Source organism: Schistocerca cancellata, chromosome 4 (genome assembly GCF_023864275.1).
Source record: "Schistocerca cancellata isolate TAMUIC-IGC-003103 chromosome 4, iqSchCanc2.1, whole genome shotgun sequence".
NCBI classification, from domain to species: domain Eukaryota; kingdom Metazoa; phylum Arthropoda; class Insecta; order Orthoptera; family Acrididae; genus Schistocerca; species Schistocerca cancellata.
Genome location: NC_064629.1, coordinates 171,648,797 through 171,673,870, shown reverse-complemented (window position 1 = coordinate 171,673,870; position 25,074 = coordinate 171,648,797).

The window sequence follows — 25,074 nt, the reverse complement described above, 5'->3', positions numbered from 1 at the left end:
CATAGTAACCTCCCCCTTGGCAGTCACCTCCCGGAGATACGAATGGGGGATTATTCCGGAACCTTTTGCCAACGGAGAGATCATCATGACACTTCTTCAGTTACAGGTCACATGTCCTGTGGATACAAGTTACGTGTCTTTAACGCAGTGGTTTCCATTGCCTTCTGCATTCTCATGCCGTTGATCACTGCTGATTTTACCGCCTTTAGGGGTAGATTCCCACCCCTAGTACAAGAAAGTGCCCTGAACCTCTGTCCGCTCCTCCACCCTCTTTGATAAGGCCGTTGGTAGAATGAGGGTGACTTCTTATGCCGGAAGTCTTCGACCGCCAATGCTGATTATTAATCGACAGAGACTTATGAATAGCTATACTGGATTATTTATTAGTACCTACGGGGTGTCAGAAGAAGACTACGTGAAAACTTCAAGATATACAGATAAATGATACATATTAGTGGATACAGCATCTCTCCAAACTCGATTCGTAATACGCGACTTGGCATAGTTGCACTAGGGAGCAGGCGTGTCAGAACATGTAGACAGAACATATACACTACTGGCCATTAAAATTGCTACACCAAGAAAAAATGCAGATGATAAACGGGTATTCATTGGAGAAATATATTATACCAGAACTGACATGTGATTATATTTTCACGCAATTTGGGTGCATAGATCCTGAGAAATCAGTACCCAGAACAACCACCTCTGGCCGTAATAACGGCCTTGATACACCTGGGCATTGAGTCAAACAAAGATGGATGGCGTGTACTGGTACAGCTGCCCATGCAGTTTCAACACGATACCACAGGTCATCGAGAGTAGTGACTGGCGTATTGTGACGAGCCAGTTGCTCGGCACCATTGACCGGACGTTTTCAATTGGCGAGAGATCTGGAGAATGTGCTGGCCAGGGCAGCAGTCGAACATTTTCTATATCCAGAAAGGCCGTACAGGACCTGCAACAAGCAGTCGTGCATTATCCTGCTGAAATGTAGGGTTTCGCAGGGATCGGACGAAGTGTTGAGCCACGGGTCGTAACACATATGAAATGTAACGTCCACTGTTCAAAGTGCCGTCAATGCGAACAAGAGGTGACCGAGATGTTAACCAATGGCACCCCATACCCTCACGCCGGGTGATACGCCAGTATGGCGATGACGAATACACGCTTCCAATGTGCGTTCACCGCGATGTCGCCAGACACGGATGCGACCATCATGATGCTGTAAACGGAACCTGGATTCATCCGAAAACATGACGTTCGTCGGTGACTACACCATCGCAGGCGCTCCTGTGTGTGATGCAGCGCCAAGGGTAACTGCAGCCATGATCTCCGAGCTGATAATCCATGCTGCTGCAAACGTCGTCGAACTATTGATGTAGATGGTTGTTGTTTTGCAAACGTCCCCATCTGTTGACTCAGGGATCGAGACGTGGCTGCACGATCCGTTACAGCCATGCGGATAAGATGCCTGTCATCTCGACTGCTAGTGATACGAGGCCGTTGGGATCCAGCACGGGGTTCCGTATTACCCTCCTGAACCCTCTGAAAAGCTAATCATTTGCATATTACAGCATCTTCTTCCTGTCGGTTAAATTTCGCGTGTGTAGCACGTCATCTTCGTGGTGTAGCAATTTTAATGGCCAGTAGTGTCTTACGTATTGTCCCATCAAATTTGTTGGCGCTTGCAGAAAGGCAAACCAATGAACAGAATTCCACAGCCGGCTGCTGTCAGGCTTTGCAGGAATTCGTGTCGGCTATTTTAGTGAATTATGCGCACGTATTGACGTTTGGTGTGTTATGAAGCACCTGCAGCGTGATTTAAAAACTTGGAGAGACACTCTGTCCATTAATAGTGTCTATTTCCTGTATGTTTTGTAGTTTTGGTGCAGTCATCATCTGAAGCCTCAGAGGTACTTATAAATAACCCTGTATTTGTGTGCAATGCATGAAAAGTGAGGAACACAGGAATGAAATGATGAGAAGCCTCTGAAATGTAGTGTTACAGGAGACTGTTCACGGCCAGACTGATTACTCTAATAAGACGTCCTGCAACGAATCAATGGGAGAAAGATGTCTAATAAAGAATATAACGAAACGAAAGGGAAAATAAAAAAAATCAGCCTCAATTAATGTGGAAATTATACACAATGAAACAGTTGAAAACTCACTAGCGCTCTATGCAACAGGATGCATCGAAACACTTAAAGAAGGAGAAATAGAAAAACGGCGAAAAAAGATTGCAGAATCCTTCAAAAATTCTGGGTCCCACCATAGAAGAAATTTGCAAATATAAATTACAGAGCAACAAAGAACTCTATCAAAACATTTTGAAACTGTTGGACACTACCAGGTGGAGCCTGGTCAGTTTCTTTAGTCATGCGGCAGGAATCAGAGAAAATAGATTAACTAAAACATATTAAAATAGTTCAGTTATGAAAAAGAAACCTCAGTGGATCAAAGATACTCAAAAAGACATGGAGGAGATGAATGTAACTGAAAATGACATTCAAAACAGAGGGTTTCGACAGAGAGAAGACGCGTGGGAGAGTCTTCACCTGATATCGAAAACAACAGTAGAGTGAGAGAATGAAAAATTTCAGGGAAGATGGGAGGAAGAACCTCATTCGAAGGAACAACTCCTCTGAGTCCTATTTTATACGGTCCACAGTTGGCCAGATTCGAGTGAGAAGAAGGAACGAAAGGACGGTATGGTGAATCACATTTTGCGACCTAGGTCATTGCTGAAAACTGTAACTGAAGGGAAAAGAATCGCAGGGGACGATCCAGATTTGAGTACATTAGGCAGATCGATGATTGGGATATAGGAAACACGTCGAAATGTTCAAATGTGTGCGAAATCTTATGGGACTTAACTGCTAAGGTCATCAGTCCCTAAGCTTACACACTACTTAACCTTAATTATCCTAAGGACAAACACACACACCCATGCCCGCGGGAGGACTCGAACCTCCGCCGGGACCAGCCGCACAGTCCATGACTGCAGCGCCTGGCCGGCCGGAGTGGCTAAGCGGTTCTAGGCGCTACAGTCTGGAACTGCGTGACCGCTACGGTCGCAGGTTCGAATCCTGCCTCGGGCATGGACGTGTGTCATGTCCTTAGGTTAGTTAGCTTTAAGTAGTTCTAAGTTCTAGGGGACTGATGACCACAGCAGTTAAGTCTCATAGGAGCCATCAGTAGACTATGAGCATACTTTATCACAGTTATAGGTAACGCCGACAAAAGATTTTAAAAGGCATACTTAGCAGCAACTCCTTGTTAATGCACTGAAGCGCCAAAGACACCGGCATAGGCATGTGCATTCAAATACAGAGATATGTAAACAGGCAGAATACGGCGCTACAGTCATCAACGGCTATATAAGACAGCAAGTGTCTGGCGCAGTTGTTAGATCGGTTACTGCTGCTACAATGACACGTCATCAAGATTTAAATGAGTTTGAACGTGGTTTTATAGTCGGCGCACGAGCGTTGGGACACAGCATCACCGAGGTAGCGATGAAGTGGGGATTTTCCCGTACGACCATTTCACGAATGTACCGTGACTATCAGGAATCCGGTAAAAAATCAAATCTCCGACATCGCTGCGCCCGGATATAGATCCTGCAAGAACGGGACCAACGACGACTGAAGAGAATCGTTCAACGTGTCAGAAGTGCAACCCTTCCGCAAATTGCTGCATATTTCAATGCTGGACCATCAAAAACTGTCAGCCTGCGAACCATTCAACGAAACATCATCGATATAGGCTTTCAGAGCCAAACGCCCACTCGTGTATCCTTGATGACTGCACGACACAAAGCCTTACGCCTCGCCAAGGCCCGTCAGCACCGACACTGGACTCGTGATGACTGGAAACATGTTGCCTGGTCGGACGATTCTCGTTTCAAATTGTATCGAGCGGATGGACATAGACGGGTATGGCGACAACCTCATGAATCCATGGACCCTGCATGTCAGCAGGGGACTGTTGAAGCTTATGGAGGCTCTATAATGGTGTGGGGCTTGTACAGTTGGAGTGATATGGGATCCCCGATACGTCTAGATACGGCTCAGATAGGTGACACGTACTTAAGCATCCTGTCTGATTACCTGCATCCATTCATGTCTATTGTGCATTCCCATCGACTTGGTCAATTCCAGCAGGACAGTGCGACACCCAACACATCCACAATTGCTGCAGAGTGAGTCTAGGAACACTGTTCTGTTTTTAAACACTTATGCTGGCTTAAATGGCTCTGAGCATTGTGGGACTTAACATCGGAGGTCATCAGTCCTCTAGAACTTAGAACTACTTAAAACTAACTAATCTATGGACATCACACACATCCATGCCCGAGTCAGTATTTGAACCTGCGACCGTAGAAGTCGCGCGGTTCCAGACTGAAGCGCCTAGAACCGCTCTGCCACCGCGGCCGGCCTTCCGCTGGCCACCAAACTCCTCAGCAATGAACATTATTGAGCGTATCAGGGATGCCTTGTAACGAGCTATTCCGAAGAGATTTCCACCACATCATACTCTTAGGGATTTATGGACAGCACTGTAGGATTCATGGTGTCAGTTCCCTCCACTGCTACTTCAGACATTAGTCGAGTCCATGCCACGTCGTGCGGCGGCACTTCTGCGTGCTCACGGTGGGCCTACACGGTATTAGGCAGGTGCACCAGTTTTTTGGCTCTTCAGTGTAGTTCACAAATGTTCTCCTTAGCACAGTAAACGAATATTTCAAACCAATGCACATGTGTGTGACTAGCCTTTCCAAACAAATATACTGACTTTCACTTAATTTTTGGATTGGTGATCACCTTCAGAACCAATTTTGTTATTTTGGGAGTGGTGTACCTCACAATTCCCACAGATCTGAATGTATAGACAGTGTTGGAAGTGATTTGTCGTAGTACATTAGTATTTGACAAAAATTTATGATAAAGCTGATAGGAAGGTGATAAAGACACTAATTATAATGTAATATATTATGCGTACAGTATCTGATCAATTGTGTTGCGTCACCTGTTTGTGGACACTAATATGAAGTGAGTCCAACTTTACGACGGCTTGAGCTCTGCTGGGGACACTTTCAGTGAGATGTCTGAATGTATGTCAAGAGGCGAAACCAGAGAAGGTAGTAATGTTGGAAGCTGGGGTCTGGAGCGAAGTCGCCGTTCTAACTCGTTCTCAAAAGTGTTCCACTGGGTTCACATCGGGACTCTGGGAACGTCAGTCCATTTCAGGAATGCTATTATCCACAAATTACCCGTTCTTTTTTTTTCAACCAGCCTCCGCAAAGCTCGATAATCCCTGTCCGTCAGTATTAGACGAGATCTGCCCTGTGTTGCTTTAGCTATGGTTGTCGTTCCTTAACGTTTCTACGTCGCAATCACGTCACTAGCAGTCTAACTGGACTGAGGTCTGGAGAATGTGGTGGCCAGGGCAGCAGTAGAACATTTTCTGTATCCAGAAAGGCCCGTACAAGCACCTGCAACATGCAGTCGTGCATTATCCTGCTGAAATGTAGGGTTCCGCAGGGATCGAATGAAGGGTAGAACCACGGGTCGTAACACATCTGAAATGTAATGTCCACTGTTCAAAGTGCCGTCAATGCGAACAAGAGGTGACCGAGACGTGTAACCAATGGCACCCCATACCATCACGCCGGATGATATGCCAGTATGGTGATGACAAGTACACGCTTCCAATGTGCGTTCTCCGCGATGTCGTCAAACACGGATGAGACCATCAAGATGCTGTAAACAGAACCTGGATTCATTCGAAAAAATGACGTTTTGCCTTTCGTGCACCCAGGTTCGTCGTTGAGTACACCATCGCAGGCGCTCCTGTCTGTGATGCAGCGTCAAGGGTAACCGCAGCCATGGACTCCGAGCTGATAGGCCATGCTGCTGCAAACGTCGTCGAACTGTTCGTGTAGATGGTTGTTGTCTTGCAAACGTCCCCATCTGTTGACTCAGGGATCGAGACGTGGCTGCACGATCCGTTACAGCCATGCGGATAAGATGCCTGTCACCTCGACTGCTATTGATATGAGGCCGTTGGGATACAGCACGGCGTTCCGTATTACCCTCCTGAACCCACCGATTCCATATTCTGCTAACAGTCATTGGATCTCGACCAACGCGAGCAGCAATGTCGCGATACGATAAACCGCAATCGCGATAGGCTACAATCCGACCTTTATCAAAGTCGGAAACGTGATGGTACGCATATCTCCTCCTTATACGAGGCATCACAACAACATTTCACCAGGCAACGCCGGTCAACTGCTGTTTGTGTATGAGAAATCGGTTGGAAACTTTCCTCATGTCAGCACGTTGTAGGTGTCACCAGCGGCGCCAACCTTGTGTGAATGCTCTGAAAAGCTATTCATTTGCATATCACAGCATCTTCTTCCTGCTCCTGTAAACTGAACGGTAGGCTGAATGTAGGAAGTGAGTAGGAGCAGGAAAAGGTGAAATGCTTCGGTACTGCGTCTAGGTTAAAACTCTTTTCCTGGGGTATGGACATATACAACTGATACTATTACTTAACTTTGCGTACAGATGAGCACGTAGGTGCGAAGCCGTTCATAAATCAAATCTAACAGCGGCTAGAAGTTAGAAAGGCGAAATATGTAGTGGCTCGCCCACTATGAAATAGAAACAATGTAGTTAGGTCGTCTCCTCGGAATCAAATGGGCTGAATCTGGAGCGGCGCTCGTAGAGCTGCACAACGCCGGCTAGAGGGCGCTGTCGTCTGTGTCGGTGTCGCAGTGCCAACCTAGCAGAGCGCACTTACGTTGTGGAATCGTAGCTATCGATACCAAATGGTCCAAATGGCTCTGAGCACTATGGGACTCAACATCGGAGGCCACAAGTCCCCTAGAATTTAGAACTACTTAAACCTAACTAAGCTAAGGACGTCACATACATCCATGCCCAAGGCAGGATTCGAACCTGCGACCGTAGCGGTCGCGCGGGTCCGGACTGAAGCTATCGATACCACATGAACACAGTCCAAACCATTATGGAGTTACCACCAACTCGCACAGTGCCTTGTTGACAACTAGGGTACATGGCTTTGTGGGGTCTACGCCACACTCGAACCCAACCATCAACTCTTACCAACCGAAATCGGAACTCATCTGACCAGGCCACGGTTTTCCAGTCGTCAGAGGTCCAACCGATATGGTCACGAGGGCAGGAGAGGCGCTGCAGGCGATGTCGTGATGTTAGCAACGGCACTCGCGTCCGTCGTCTACTGCCATAGCCCATTAACGCCAAATTTCGCCGCACTGTCTTAACGGATATGTTCGTCGTACGTCCCACATTGATTTGTGCGGTTATTTGACGCAGTGTTGCTTGTCTGTTAGCACTGACAACTTTCGCAAACACCACTGCTGTCGGTCTTTAAGCGAAGGCTGTCGGCGACTGTGTTGTCCGTGGGGATAGGTAGTGCCTGAAATTTGGTATTCTCGGCATACCTTTACAGAGTGGATCTTGGAATATTGAATTCCCTAACGATATCCCAAGTGGAATGCCCCATGCGTCTAGATCCAACTACCATTCCACGTTCAAAATATGTTAATTCCCGTCGTGCGGCGAAAATCAGATCGGAAACCTTTTCACATGGATCACCTGAGTACAAATGACAGCTCCACCAATGGACTGCCCGGTTATACTTTGTGTACGCGATACTAACGCCATCTGTATATGTTCATATCGCTATCTCATGATTTCTGTCAGATTGTTCAAATGTGTGTCAAATCTGATGGGATTTAACTGCTAAGCTCATCAGTCCCTAAGCTTACACACTACTTAACCTAAATTATCCTAAGGACAAACTCACACACCCAAGCCTGAGGGAGGACTGAAACCTCCGCCGGGACCAGCCGCACAGTACATGACCGCAGCGCCTTAGACCGCTTTTTTCTCATTTCGTTCGTTGTTGCTCGTTGTGTTTGGTCTTTGCCGACGTCATAGGAAATCTGTGAAAGTTTGTTTGTTGATTGTTCCACTCAGTTTTTTTTATTACAGAGGCCAACCAGCTCTCTGACAGAACATGCTGAGCTACCGTGCCAGCTCTCACGATTTCTGTCAAAATGTTCAAATGTGTGTGAAATCTTATGTGACTTAACCGCTAAGGTCATCAGTCCCTAAGCTTACACACTGCTTAACCTAAATTATCCTAAGGACAAACACACACACCCATGCCCGAGGGAGGACTCGAACCTCCGCCGGGATCAACCGCACAGTCCATGACTGTAGCGCCTGGGACCGCTCGGCTAATCCCGCGCGGCTTTCTGTCACTTCATTGTATATGTACAAGGTGATTTTGAATAACCCGGAAAAAACTGTGGAACACGGTACAAGAGGATAAAGAACAAGGAGCAATATATTCAGAAATACACTGTCCAGTCACATTAATGCGCCCACCTGACAGAAGCCTGAATAAACAGCTTCTGCCACGCGAACCGCTGAAAGACGTGCAGGAAGACAGACTGTGAGGTTCTGGAAGGTACCGACAGTGATCCGGGGCCATCCCTACCTCAGCTGCGCTAGATTTCTCGGCTGAGAATCCATCGCGCGTACAGCCCGATCGAGAAGGTCCCGTAGGTTCTCGACTGAGTTTAAATACGGTGAATTTCACGGCCAGGGGAGCACGGTATACACATCCTGGTGCTCTTTGAGTCACGCACGTACACTGCGGTTGGTGCCGTAGTGCTGAGGGAAACAAACTGCATGAAGCGGTGTACATGGTTCCCAAGGATAGATACATACTTATGTTGATCCATAGTGCCTTCCAGAATGACGTCATATCCGAGGGAATGCCACGAAACGTTCCCCAGACCATAACGTATTCCTCCATCCTTGACCCTTCCGACGATGGTTGCAAGGTGTTTCCATTCGGAAGTGTCACGCCGTACACGCCAACGGTCGTCTGTTCGAAAGAGCATGACACTTGATTCATATGAAAAGGTCAGCTATCGCTACTCAATGGACGTCCAGTTGTGATATTTACCAATGAACAGCAGTCAGGAAGGCTGCGAATGTGTATGCACCATTCTCCTAATTCGGAGGCTCATTCTCTAAGAAGTTCACCGAACGTTTGTTGAGGAGACGCTGTTGGTAGTCCCTTGGTTCATCTGGACGGTCAGTTGCTTAACAGTTACAAGTCTATTCTGTCCATACACATCTCCGCAGCCGTCATTAACCCCTGTCATCTTATGGCCGAAGGCGCACCACAGTTGCATCGGCGCCTGTTTCTAATGGCACCATTTTGCCATGCACGGTATACTTTAACAACGGCGGCACGCGAACAGTTTAAAAACTTAGCCGTTACGAAAATTTTTCCATCCTTGGCCCTAAAGCAAACGATCGGGCCCGTTTATACGTCATGTAAGTTGCTCCGTTTCCGCATTACGAGACTGTATCGGTTTCCGCGTCCCCCCCCCCCCCCCCCCCTTACACGCTTTATACAGGGAGGTCCATTCCATCGATCGCGACCAGGCCAAATATCTCACGTCATAAGCGTCAAACAAAAAACTACAAAGAACGCAACTCGTCTAGCTTGAAGGGGGAAACCAGATGGCGCTATGGCTGGCCCGCTAGATAGCGTTGCCATAGGTCAAACGGATATCAACTGCGTTTTTTAAAATAGGAACCCCCATTTTTATTACATATTCATCTAGTACGTAATGAAATATGAATGTTTTAGTTGGACCACTTTTTTCGCTTTGCGATAGATGGCGCTGTAATGGTCACAAACATATGGCTCACAATTTTAGACGAACAGTTGGTAACAGATAGGTTTTTTAAATTAAAATACAGAACATAGGTACGTTTGAACATTTTATTTCGGTTGTTCCAATGTGATACATGTACCTTTGTGAACTTATCATTTCTGAGAACGCATGCTGTTACAGCGTGATTACCTGTAAATACCACATTAATGCAATAAATGCTCGAAATGATGTCCGTCAACCTCAATGCATTTGGCAATACGTGGTAACGACATTCCTCTTAACAGCGAGTAGTTCGCCTTCCGTAATGTTCGCACATGCATTGACAATGCGATGACGCATGTTGTAAGGCGTTGTCGGTGGATCACGGTAGCAAAAATCCTTCAACTTTCCCTACAGAAAGAAATCCGGGGACGTCAGAATCGGTGAACGTGTGGGCAATGGTTAGTAACATCGGTAGAACATTACGTAGGAAACCAGCATACATTGCACCACTTACATTGCCATCGATAAAATGGGGGCCAATTATCCTTCCTCCCATAATGCCGCACCATACATTAACCCGCCAAGGTCGCTGATGTTCCACTTGTCGTAGCCATCGTGGATTTTCCGTTGCCCAATAGTGCATATTATGCCGGTTTACGTTACCGCTGTTGGTGAATGACACTTCGACGCTAAATAGAACGCGTGCAAAAAATCTGTCATCGTCCCGTAATTTCTCTTGTGCCCATTGGCAGAACTGTATACGACGTTCAAAGTCGTCGCCATGCAATTCCTGGTGCATAGAAATGTGGTACGGGTGCAATCGATGTTGATGTAGCATTCTCAACACCAACGTTTTCGAGATTCCCGATTCTCGCGCAATTTGTCTGCTACTGATGTGCGGATTAGCCGCGACAGCAGCTACTTGGGCATCATCATTTGTTGCAGGTTGTGGTTGACGTTACACATGTGGCTGAACACTTCCTGTTTCCTTAAATAACGTAACTATCCGGCGAACGGTCCGGACACTTGGATGATGTCGTCCAGGATACCGAGCAGCATACATAGCACACGCCCGTTGGGCATTTTGATCACGATAGCCATACCTCAACACGATATCGACCTTTTCCGCAATTGGTAAACGGTCCATTTTTACAAGGGTAATGTATCACGAATAAAATACCGTCTGCACTGGCGGAATGTTACGTGATACCACGCACTTATACATTTGTGACTATTACAGCACCATCTATCTCAAAGCGAAAGAAGTGGTCCAACTAAAAGATTCATATTTCTTTACGTACTACACGAATATTTAATAAAAAATGGGAGTTCCTATATAAAAAAACGCAGTTGGTATCCGTTTGACCTATGGTTGCGTCATCTATCTGGCCAACCATAGCGCCATCTGGTTTCCCCCTTCAAGCTAGACAAGTTTCGTTCTTCGTAGTTTTTTCGTTTGTCGCTTATTTCGTTAGATATTTGGCCCGGTCACTGTCAATGGACCACCCTGTATACCCTCCACTGCTAGTGCTGCCACCTGTGAGTGGTTGATGTAGAACATAGGCAGTGGTCACATTAATGTAACTGGACCGTTTACAAGGTGTAGGTGACGCCGGTATTGGAAACTTGGTCACCAAATACTCCTTTAAGAATAACTTAATTATTGATCGCACTCACTGCGATGTAACTGCAGTTATTGTGATACTATACGATGTATAGGTATGTGATACTAGAATCATCGACAAGAAATGTTCATACAGAAATTTTACGATTAGAAAATACAGGATGCTGGAAAGTGATCTTAGTTTAAGGAAATAAAGTTATTCCAACCTATGTAACTTAACCCTGTCTTACAATACCGCCTGTGTTTCAATGCAGTTGCGGATTTCCTTCGTCTGCAGTGAACCAAATATTGATACTAATACCGTGATACTTACAAATATAGGCAAATGTCGAAGAAAAGCAGGTACTTGCGGTGAACTGGAAAGGTTATGAGGAGGAAAAACGGCGTTTGCTCGGCACGCCGTCGATGGCTGGAACAAGGCGCAAGCGGGCAGCGAGTTATTCGCGGGGAATGAATGTAGCTGGGAGTGGGAGCGGCAGCTACAGGTATGCGGCTGCCACGCAGCTACCGCCAGGTGGAGGGGGAAGAGCGCCGGCCGACTGGTGGGGGGAGAGCGTTCCCCTGCGGCTGGCAAACATCCGCCGCCGCCACGTGGTGCAGGTGCGCCGCTCTCCAAAAGCCGTTACAAACATTGCCAACGCACGTGTTTGGAAATCTCTTGTCTGCCCTCCATTAGCCAATCACAACTTAAGTTTTTAGAAGCAACGGGCTAGTTGCATTAGATCGCGTTTCGCTCCTGTCTTACAAACCCGTGTCTGAATTCCGCAGGCTACCCTACGGTACAGTCTGCGGGTACATCGTGTTACAGACTAACATTCTCACTCTCCCCTCCCCACGGCTCTGTCTCTAACAGCAGCAAAACTGCTATTCCATTAGCAAAGATGTGCTGTTACAGTCGTTCTTGAGACATCTGAAAGAGAAAATAACATGCTTCTTCACTCCTCGTAAAACGAGCGCCCTCGGAATGTTAACCGTAAACATCATCTAGCCTCATCCCCTAGAGCTGACTAAGCATTTCTGTGACTCACTTGGATTGACAGAAGGAATCCGCTATCAAACGTGCATTTGTTTTTTTTTTTTCCTTTTACAGTCTTCTCTATTGGTTCTAATAAGTATGAATCACAGAATACCGAGTAATATTCAACAAACTGTCTAGTACGCCACTTCCATCGTGAAAGATTTATGTTTCCCTGGAATTAATCATCTTCTCTTTCTGAAGCTCTGACAGCTAGGAAATCTAGGTCCGTCTATTATGGAAGCAACCGTTCTTTTTAATGTAAAAAAAGTTAATAATCACAAAATACGTAAAATGTTTTTAGATCTAATTATAGTTGCAATAATTCTTACTTGAAACGTTTACATTTTACAAAACTGAAAGTATCCCCTGACGATGCCACGAAGGTGCTGAATCATACTGAGCATTAACAGTAACAGTTGTTTGCATAGTACGTGATTTTGAATTACCAAAATTCGATGCAATTCTTTAAATTGTACTGTCTGGTACCTACAACTAGTTACGTGAGGTAATTCCTCGTAATGTAGCTCTGGACGCATAAATTCAGGTATTTTACTGTCGCGACTGTTTCTAGTGACTTATTCAAACAATAGTGGGTCTTCCCGCCTGTTTACGCGCAACACGTAACATTTGCTTCTATCCATGGAACAAGAGACCATGCAAAATCAAACTTTGCAGGTATTCCTACATTTCGCTTCAATTTTCTGGTATTATGACTAGTTTATATGCGAGCAGTCTCACGCTGCTGGAGCATTAACTGCATAGCACTTTATACTGTATAGAGTATACTGTGAATGCTAAGAGACTTTAAACATTCCGTATTGGTAGGCACGTACCTGACGATTTCTCCACAATGAGAACAACGTACTAAATTATATTTTTAAGGATGAATTCAGTCCAGTCACAAAACTGGTCCCACATTCCGTAATCTCATATTTTGGTCACTAAACGACAATGCCGAACTTTATTGAATGTCTTTGGGAAGTCGAGGAAGAGATTGCCGAACTTTATTGAATGTGAAACTTCCTGGCAGATTAAAACTGTGTGCCGGACCGAGACTCGAACTCGGGACCTTTGCTTTTCACGGGCAAGTGCTCTACCAACTGAGCTACCCAAGGACGACTCACGCCCCGTCCTCACAGCTTTACTTCTGCCAGTACCTCGTCTCCTACCTTCCAAACTTTACAGAAGCTCTCCTGCGAACCTTGCAGAACTAGCACTCCTGAAAGAAATGTCTTTGGGAAGTCGAGGAAGACACTGCCGAACTTTATTGAATGTCAGTGGCAAGTTGAGGAACACTGCACCAACCCGGGCTCTGCATATATTCGCATCTGCCCGGCGACTGTTTTTCAAATCGGGATGACCTTTGCCTTTTTCCAGTCCCTTAGAACGTATAGTTGCTGTAGCATGTATTAACTTGTTGCTAGATGGGGAGCCATTAACTGGGCAAAATCTGAACACAACTGATAGGCATCTCATCACATAACCTTTCATCTACTAAATGATTTTCGATGGATTTCTATTTCGTGACTACTTATCTCATTAATCTCTCATTTCAGCGTTTGTGTTACAGTCCAAGTTTGGGAGACTAGTACGACGATTTCCAGAGAAACAGCTCCGAAAGACAGACTGCAGTATATCGGCGTTCTTTTTGTCACGGTTCGTTTCGTTGCCCGTCTAGTACATGAGGAGCTACTTAGATTGCGACAACCCCTGACAGACTTAACCTTGCTGTGTCGTGTTTTTGTTCTGCGTTCCTATTATAACTGGAAGCACCCACCTTTGATGAAATCTTGAAAAACGTGGCGTTAAAAAATGTTTCGACCAACTTTGTTGTACGGGAGCGAAAGCTGGGTGGATTCAGGTTACCTTATCAACAAGGTTGAGGTTACGGATATGAAAGTAGCTAGGATGATTGCAGGTACTAGTAGATGGGAACAATGGCAGGAGGGTGTCCACAATGAGGAAATCAAAGAAAAACTGGGAATGAACTCTATAGATGTAGCAGTCGGGGCGAACAGGCTTAGATGGTGGGGTCATGTTACACGCATGGGAGAAGCAAGGTTACCCAAGAGACTCATGGATTCAGCAGTAGAGGGTAGGAGGAGTCGGGGCAGACCGAGGAGAAGGTACCTGGATTCGGTTAAGAATGATTTTGAAGTAATAGGTTTAACATCAGAAGAGGTACCAATGTTAGCACTGAATAGGGGATCATGGAGGAACTGTATAAGGGGGGCTATGCTCCAGACTGAACGCTGAAAGGCATAATCAGTCTTAAATGATGATGATGATGATGATGTTGATGATGATGTGGGTTCCCAGGATGTTGACAGTGGCTCACAAAGAAACAAGAAAAACGGTATTCAGCGAACTTTTGGAACAGTACGAGAAAAGCTACAAAAATTTGGTACACTACACCACTACGCTGTACACAGCGTACAAGGTTGGTTGGTTGTTTTGGGGGGAAAGGACCAAACAGCGAGGTCATCGGACCCATCGGATTAGGGAAGGATGTCAGCCATGCCCTTTCAAAGGAACCATCCTGGCATTTTCAAATGTTCAAATGTGTGTGAAGTCTTATGGGTCTTAACTGCTAAGGTCATCAGTCCCTAAGCTTACACACTACTTAACCTAAACTATCCTAAGGACAAACACACACACCCATGCCCGAGGGAGGACTCGAACCTCCGCCGGGACCAGCAGCATAGTCCATGACTGCAGCGCCTGAGACCGCTCGGCTAATCCCGCGCGGCGGGCATTTTCCTGAAGCGATTTAGTGAAATCACGGAATACCTAAATCAGGATGGTCGGACGCGGGTTTGAACCGTCGTCCTTCCGACTGCGAGACCAGTGTGCGAACCACTGCGCCAGCTCGCTCGGTAAAGCGTACCACCTACTGTTTGACAACTAACTGAGGAAAAGTCTTTGCACAAAAATTCTGTCCTGTATTGTCCTTTTTATATGTTCTAAAGTGGCGGTCAGAAAAACTTTGAAAAACTTGTAAGAGGGATGCACGGGAGGTTGTTGAGAAATAAATCTCAAGGGGAAAAAAATATATAAGAGGGTCACTCCGAAAGAAATGCATACTATTTCTTTTTAAATCTGTCTTTTATTCTACATGTCTGAAAGTCTTACAGTATGTAGATACATCCTTTAGGAACAATATTTTCATTTCTCCACATAATTTCCATCCCTCTCAACTGCCTTACGCCATCTTGGAACCAGCGCCTGTATACCCGCGCGGTAAAATTCTGGACCAACCTGTTGGAGCCACTGTTTGGCAGCGTGCGCAAGGTAGTCGTCATCTTCAAACCTTGTTCCACGAAGAGAGTCTTTCAGTTTCACAAAGAGATGATAGTCACATGGAGCCAGGTCAGGACTGTAAGGCGGGTGATTCAGTGTTGTCCATCCGAGTTTTGTGATCGCTTCCATGGTTTTTTGACTGACATGAGGCCGTACATTGTCGTGCAACAGCAAAACATCCTGCTTTTGCCGATGTGATCGAACGCGACTCAGTCGAGCTTGAAGTATCTTCAGTGTCGTCACATACGCATCAGAATTTATGGTGGTTCCACTTGGCATGATGTCAACAACCAAGAGTCCTTCGGAATCGAAAAGCACCGTAGCCATAAATTTTCCAGCAGAAGGTGTGGTTTTGAATTTTTTTTCCTTGAGTGAATTTGCATGATGCCACTCCACTGATTGCCTCTTCGTCTCTGGTGAAAAATGATAGAGTCACCTTTCATCACCTGTCACAATTCTTCCAAGAAATTCATCTCCACCACTCTCGTACTGTTTCCAAAGTTCGCTGCATACCGTTTTTCTTGTTACTTTGTGAGTCACTTTCAACATCATGGGAACCCACCTGGCATAAACATTTTTTAACGCCAACACTTTCAGTATTCTGCAAACACTTCCTTCCTCAATCCCGACGTAGTGTGACAATTCGTTCACTGTGATGCGTCTGTGAACATCAGCAATTCGTTAACTCTCTACACATTGTCTGTAGTGTGTGCAGTACGAGGCCTGCCGCTGCGAGGACAATCCTCAATATTGCCGTGCCCGCTCTCGTCACGTAACCTGCTTGCCCTCCGACTAAATATACTGCGATCGGCAGCAGCATCTCCATACACCGATTTTCAACCTCTTGTGGATGTTTCCCACTATCTCGTTTTCACAGCACAGGAATTCTATGACAGCACGTTGATTCTGACGAACGTCAAGTGTAGCAGCCATCTTGAAGACATGCTGTGACAGCGCCACTAACGGGAACAGGTTGAACTAAGTCTGAAAACAAGCGGTAAGGATGTTTCTACACACTGTAAAACTTTCACACATGTAGAATTGAAACTGTATTTTTACAAAAATAGTGTGCATTTTTTTGGAGTGATCCTCGTACACTGCGCCGCTTTCGAGTTATTTAACACTAAAAGTTAGTGAGTCCGGTCGTTGAGTACGCAAATTCAGGCACCCGCACGCGCTAAAATACGATAACGCGTGGACGTCTGTGGATCCTTGAGTTATCACTTGTTCAAATGCTCATTATCAGTTAAAATGTGCCTTTTTCGAAAGTGATAAATTTAAGTTGGATGAGAAAAAGCTACGTTTGTTCTAATTGAGGAACGCAAACGAAGAACACTTTTGGCGACACTGCCCCAGGCAGACTGCTCCACTTCATGTGAGCGACGCCCTGATTGGCTAACTTCAGTGCTAAATCACTCAGAAACGGCGCAACATATCGAAATTTTCTCTTAACAATTATTTCTCAGAACAACCACCTCTGCGACAGCCTTACTAGGTTTTCAGCGTTTTTCTGACCACCCCATATATTGTCTCCTTTTCTTTCTATACCCATTGCTACAAAATTCGTTCTAGTGTACACTTCCAGAAATGAGAAAGCGGAAACGAACACAATTGGTACTAACCCTTTCACACTTACAACACAGTCTCTCTCTAGTACCCAGTGTAAAGTTTTCACTAGGATCTGATACTGCAAGAACGGTAGTTTTCATCAGTTAAAGAATGGTTCTTGAGGCCAAGCTCCAGACTACATGATCGATCATCACAAGAACAGGTCACGGACTCATAACAAACACACGAAGTTCCTCTCTGAGTTCTAAAGAGTAAGGGATCAAAGCATTTTTCAGCACAATGATTTATGATCGAAATCTAAACACTCCCTGTCATCCTTGTATTGCAAGGTTCATCTCTTTCAATTGCAATCAAGACTTTAATAAAATGGCAAAGGTAATGTTAATCAGAACACTGGAAGGAGCTGTGGTCTAAATAACAATAGATTTATTCATTCTTAACAGCACAAGACAAAAGATGGGTAAAGAAACGCCACACAAACATTTTTATCAGATAAACGCTTTCAATGATATGCGATCTATGGTGAACAAAGTGATCAGCTGAGGATCAACACACCACACCAAAACTAATCGCTTTACCTGACGACATAAAAGTGAATTCGTGGTACGGCCCGAAAACTACGCTACCATCAAGCATCTATACCCTACCATTCCATAAAGAAAAATATGGTTCCAAGGAACAGGGAGCTGAGAAGTATATATTGGAGCCCTATGCACTAGCAGCGAATACTTTGCCCTTCTGCAGATGAGGACAGCACAGCAGGACGTAGTTGCCGACGACTAGAGTCACGGAGAGGGACAATCTGTTATTAACGCCGCCCACGCGGAAATATGAAAATACGTGGTCTCGCGTTCAGCTGATTCGGAACGCAGATGAGCCTCTGAAACCCCGGTGGATTCCAGTGGGCAGGTGGATCCATTTGCTGGTCTGCTAAACCAAATTGACTCCGTGACACAACTATGCGAGACGGAATATGTCACCCGTTTAGATGGCCGACTCAGAACAAGTAAGTACACCCATGCATCACTCGTTGCGTACGTGATGCAAGAAGCAGTACCTCTGACGGTTCAGATGGTGAGTGGCACACTAGCAAAGGACAAAAGTCTCACCGTTTAGGTAAAGACCTGCTGTTCTTTACTAGAGAAGTGCCAGTACAAGAGTGAGTTCTTCTGTTGCTGTCAGCTTTCCTCGTCAGCTCAGTAGCATAGTCCATTTACATGATTGTACCATAGCCCACTTTGGCACAAGCCAATCAAGAGCTGGAGCATGGCACTTGAAGCTGTGAGATTGCCCCTTGCTCTGCACAGATTTGATCAACCAGCAACTTTAAAAATTAATTGGGGGAAAAGGAAACAGATTAAGGTTTGCAGCCTCTTTCCCATGTGTTTATGCCATGTCTTTGCTAAAAGCATGACCTGGATGGAACCACAACCCTCCATAAAAAGATCGTTATCTATTCTGTTGTGTCCATTTCGAACTTTCCAAAGAACGGCCATAAACTCGCTAAAAGCCTCGTGCCTTCACAAATATGTTTTGCAGCAGAGTCTTGATTCCTGGGCGCCACTGTCCTGTACCACAGAAATTCGCAGAAACTCACGCCTGTCTCATCGGATTCCTACCTAACAAGGGCCCATCCTCTGCTTTGTTGCCGGTCACCAATGGTGTGTTGGCAAATGTGCCAACACCTTGTAGATAGAGGAGGCCGAAATGCACGCTATAATCTAACGCAGACGGGCGTGAGGTCTGGAACAGGATACTTAATGAATGCTATAAAGAAAAGTACGTAGCTGCTGAAATACTTAACTTTTAATCCATCATTTGTATACAGCATTCTTGATGATACAAGTGAGACTCTCTATAGAAATGATTAATGGCGCCTTGCTAGGTCGTAGCCATGGACTTAGCTCAAGGCTATTCTAACTATCTCTCGGCAAATGAGAGAAACGCTTCGTCAGTGTAGTCGCTAGCAAAGTCGTCGTACAACTGGGGTCGAGTGCTAGTACGTCTCTCTAGACCTGCCGTGTGGTGGCGCTTGGTCTGCAATTACTGACAGTGCCGACACGCGGGTCCGACATGTACTAATGGACCGCGGCCGATTTAAAGCTACCACCTAGCAAGTCTGGTGTCTGGCGGTGACACCACAACCAATGTTCTGCTCATAGCTGCAGCGACTCCTCGGCTCTAGTCAGCCTACCTGGATAGGCCACCAACCGACTGGCGCACCGAATGTGGCTGCAAAATGAGACAGAGGGACTTGGCAGTCCGCAAACATTTTCACCCAGTTTCCGCAGAAAAAACGCTCTCCTAGGCCCTCAGCCGCCGTACGCTTTTACTGCAGTCAATTAACTCGGCACCCTCTTCCTCTGAACGCAGGTAAAGCTTACCCCTATTCCTTCACTAGAGCACACAAGCAAGAGCATTAACTACTGTCAACCATTTCATCATATAAATGAAGTCAGTTCGTATCCAGTATAGTAACCAAGTAATAAAGGTCATCTTCCCTAAGAGCATTAAGCATCATGACACCGTATCAGAAGTGAGAGTGCCCTACAATCTCTCAGTATCACCCACCCCCTTGCCCTTTCCTTCTCCTGGTAGGTCACTTGTGCTGTTAATTTGTGTTTATGTATGCTCTAATTTATGACCCTTTGGTGTAATCCTATTGGTTGGAGGGTGCGTGCTCACGTTTATTTAGGATCCAATTTATTATCCAATTAATTATCCTTATTTCTAACAAGATTTCCACCACTACAGGCTGTCTCTATTAAGACTTGTGAGGCACAGTTTCTCTGTTGCAGATATTTTCAGTTTCAAAAAATGGTTCAAATGGCTCTGAGTACTATGGGACTTAACCTCTAAGGTCATCAGTCCCTTAGAGCTTAGAACTACTTAAACCTAACTTACTTAAGGACATCACACACATCCATGCCCGAGGCAAGATTTGAACCTGCGCCGTAGCAGTAACGCGGTCCCAGACTGTAGCGCCTAGAACCGCTCGGCCACCCCGGCCGGCTTTCCAGTTTCATTTTTGCAAAGTGTAGACTGAGTCAGCCCAAACAAATACTGCTCATGACGTCTACATGTGACGCCCAGCGTCGATAAAAAGCATCTGTTTGTTTCTCATTACAAATACAATGATTTTTAAATCATAATTTTATATGCCTATTCGACAGAGGGGACCCAAATTAGTCTAGCAGGATATTCGTTTTATCGACATGTGTTAACAGTGTGGTGTCACCGCCAGACACCACACTTGCTAGGTGGTAGCCTTTAAATCGGCCGCGGTCCGTTAGTATACGTCGGACCCGCGTGTCGCCACTATCAGTGATTGCAGACCGAGCGCCGCCACACGGCAGGTCTAGAGAGACGTCCCAGCACTCGCCCCAGTTGTACAACCGACTTGCTAGCGATGGTTCGCTGACAAATTACGCTCTCATTTGCCGAGACGATAGTTAGCATAGCCTTCAGCTACGTCATTTGCTACGACCTAGCAAGGCGCCATTATCATTTGCTATTTATCTTGTGATGCATGTACCGTCAGACCGATGTTCACCAATTATGGATTAAAGTTAAGTATTCCAGAAGCTACGTACTTTTGTTTGCTAGCATAATTACTTTACCTGTTCCAGACCTCACGCCAGCCTGCGTGAGTTTAAACGCGTGCCTTTCGGCTTCCTCATAGTGGCTTCGTCGTCTTGCCAAGTCACAACAAACAGGAACAGAAAACACGAAGAATATTTAGTACTCCCGCAGTGACAGCACAACCCTGTCCCATGCTGTCTGCTGCCACTATACAGAAGTGGCGCTGAGCCGATGCTGGATTGCTAGGTATTCTATGTTCGTTAATGTCCGTGTTTACACATCTCGTTAAAACGAATATCGCACTAGACTAATTTGGGACCACTCAGTCTAATGGGCCTGTAAATTTCAAAGTAAGAATCATTTTGCTTGTAATGAGAAACAGACCGACGCTTTCCATCGAAACTGGGCGCTGCATGAGAGACATAATGACCAGTATTTGCTTGGGCTGACTCCAGCTGCACATTGCAAGACCGAAATTGCAAACATCAGAGGAAATGCGCTTGACGAGCTGTAGGAGAGACATCACATATATTTATATCACCATCATCTTCATTAGTATAGTTTATGAACCAGTATGCCTGATAGACTATTTGACACTAGCAAACTCAGCTGCCCAAGATAAGTCTGACACTATGGCATTACAGTGGACGTATAAAAATGGCGATAAATTGAAAAAGTCCATCTGAGATAGCAAAGTGTATATGTAGTAACGTTTCTGCAGACATACTGTATACCTATCGGTGTTACACTACTGGTCATTAAAATTGCTACACCAAGAAGAAATGCAGTTGATAAACGGGTATTCATTGGACAAATATATTATACTAGAACTGACATGTGATTCCATTTCACGCAATGTGGGTGCATAGATCCTGAGAAATCAGTGTCCGCAGCTCGTGGTCGTGCGGTAGCGTTCTCGCTTCCCGCGCCCGGGTTCCCGGGTTCGATTCCCGGCGGGGTCAGGGATTTTCTCTGCCTCGTGATGACTGGGTGTTGTAAGATGTCCTTAGGTTAGTTAGGTTTAAGTATTTCTAAGTTCTAGGGGATTGATGACCATAGATGTTAAGTCTCATAGTGCACAAAGCCATTTGAACTATTTTTTTGAGAAATCAGTACCCACAACAACCACCTCTGGATGTAATAACGGCCTTGATACGCCTGGGCATTGAGTCAAACTGAGCTTGGATGGCGTGTAAAGGTACAGCTGCCCATGTACCTTCAACACGATACCACAGTTCATCAAGAGTAGTGACTGGCGTATTGTGACGAGTCAGTTGCTCGGCTACCATTGACCAGACGTTTTCAATTGGTGAGAGATCTGGAGAATGTGCTGGTCAGGGCAGAAAATGAACATTCTCTGTATCCAGAAAGGCCCGTACAGGACCTGCAACATACGGTCGTGCATTATCCTGCTGAAATGTAGGGTTTCGCAGGGATCGAATGAAGGATAGAGCCACGGGTCGTAGCACATCTGAAATGTAATGTCCACTGTTCAAAGTGCCGTCAATGCGAACAAAAGGTGACCGAGACGTATAACCAATGGCACCCCATACCATCAAATGGTTCTAATGGCTCTGAGCACTATGCGACTTAACTTCTGAGGTCATCAGTCGCCTAGAACTTAGAACTAATTAAACCTAACTAACGTAAGGACATCACACACATCCATGCCCGAGGCAGGATTCGAACCTGCGACCGTAGCGGTTGCGCGGTTCCAGACTGTAACGCCTAGAACCGCTCGGCCACCCCAGCTGGCAATACAGATTAGTCACACAAAAATACCACACCCAAACTACCACACACAAATGAAATTTGTTGGTGTCAAGTAACCCTAGCCGAGTCCATCACTTATACAACCACGCCTCCCACTAGTTAATGGCTCAACGCTCTACTCTGAGCCGACTTTTTTTACCGGATAAGGCCCCGTTCAGTAATCTGTAACACTCGCAAAGAAAATCAGGGAAGTGCCTAACTAGTGCCGACGTGCATGCACAGGAACGCAGTTTCGAATGCTTTATAGGACTTACAGGCCGAAAAAGAAATCTCGTTGATCACGAAGGATCGCTAACTTCCGACTTCACGAAATGATGATCATTTCACGTCACACACTCCGTCCCAGAGGGCCCACGACTTTACACCTCAGCCGCACGAGTACTGCCGGTCGACTTCCCGATTCCGCGATCTCCAAACCGCTTCACAAACTTATTTAACATTTAGGCCTTCCAGTCAGTTAGAGGAGAATAACGTAGACATTTCCATTGTAGGTACTGTTCAAATCTTCATCCCTTGTGAAAACTAACTGTTGGGGGTCTTCCGCATACCTCTAGCACGAAAATGGTGCATTTCTTGTGACAGGCGTATTTCACATGAATGAAAAAGCCGTCTTGTAGCTCTTCTTTTTACGTAACGTTGTTTCGAGAAGGAGGCCTATTACTCAGAAATACGTAAAGTAAGCTTACACTTATAAGAGCAAGTGAAAGCTTTTGTGATTAATGCGATTACAGGCAGTCTACTTGACCGCTGTGTATCGTACGACAGACATTAAAGTCGACAGACCATTCCATGCTATATCAACAACCCTGCGTTTACTCAGTTCACGGTGGTTCCAGCATCTCTCAATTCTTAAAGGGTAGAAAGCAATATCTCGGACGCAACCTTGTAGTCAGAAATTACAAGGGTAAAAACATACTGCCTTTTAAAGCCACAGGCAAAGAACAACACCGTTTGCCGATCCGTTGTCTAAATATGTTTGCATTAAATTAGTATCGAACTTACAGATGAAAATACCTTTGGAAATGTAGGTAACTGTATATCAGTTTAGAGTCATTCCATGTCAAATCAACACACTTTAAATATAAATTTTACCTCACCCTCTTAGATTTTGCTGAAAGTTGGTATACTTATAGTGGGTGCTGAAACTAAAAAAAATATCAAATTTCCATTTTTTACCTCAAACCATTCCTGAAATATGGTCATGTAAACTTTTCAAAAACTGGCCTAAAATTTGTGAGCGGACTTTTTAAAAATTGCCGTAGGAGCTGCCCTAATTGAGCTAGAAAACTGGGAAAGGTGTCATTTTGCAGCATTTTTCATGTTCTTTCCAGTTATAGACAAAAAACATAGCTTCTAACTAATAACCTTTTTCAAAATGGTAATTAATATTTTGATTTACTTTTTTTACAAAAAGTACATGATTAAAAATTTTCAAAATATTTCCATAACGACTTCATACAGTTGTAAATCACATGGTAAAATATAAATGTTGGATGATGATGGGTTCATTGTTAAAAAAAATGATTCCCGACTCTTGTTTTTCACTAACGGCCCTAGTTTGACCAAACTGACCTTTAAGGTAGTACGTCAGTAGTGGACCGTATACATAGGGCTTGATGTCTGTACAATAATTCAGAGACTGGAGCCATTGTTGAGATGATGTAGCCTAGTCTGCATTGTTACCTTCTAAGGCTTTGTGTGGCTACAGCATTACCTTGCACTGTGGTTTTAGTGCAAATCAACTGTTACCTCTGTGTTGACAGGTCTTTATCTATTATACTTAATAGCTCATTTTCAAGTAAATCTATACATTGAAGGACAGTTTGTAAGTGGTTTTTGTATAAATATGGAACCAAGTAAAAAGTGCAGTGCTGTAAGAGTGCAGTGTTGTAATCCATTGAAAAAGTCAAATCATTTTATTAGAGACAGAAAAAAACTGAGAAATGTCACAACATGGATGCCCAAATTATTTCCTCAAATACCAAGTGGTGTCAAGATTTGCAGTAAATGTAGGAAAGATGTAACCAAATTGAAAAATACACCAGAGCCCATCAGTGATGAAAGTGTTGAAGAAGAATCTTCTGGATCAGAGATAATCCGAGACCAAGACCGTGACTTCACTCCAACTTCAGTAGCTGTTAAAACATTTAACACAACACTTCAAGAACTAGGTGAGTTCCCAATTGACAAGAGAAAACTAACATCTAAGCATTACGCCAAATCAAAAGTGAAGAAAATCTCATCAATGACACGTAAACTTTTTGTTGCTTCTGAAACGTCTTGGTCAGATAGTGATACTGATGAATCCGCTCTTGAAAATCTTAAAAGAAACTTTAAAAATTCAATAAGTAGAGCAAAAAACCTAATGATTCGTACATGTTTACCTGAAAAGTGGAGTGTCAGGAAAATAATGAGGGAAATTAATGCTCCTAATTACATTGTTCGGCAGTCCAAAAAAATTTTGAA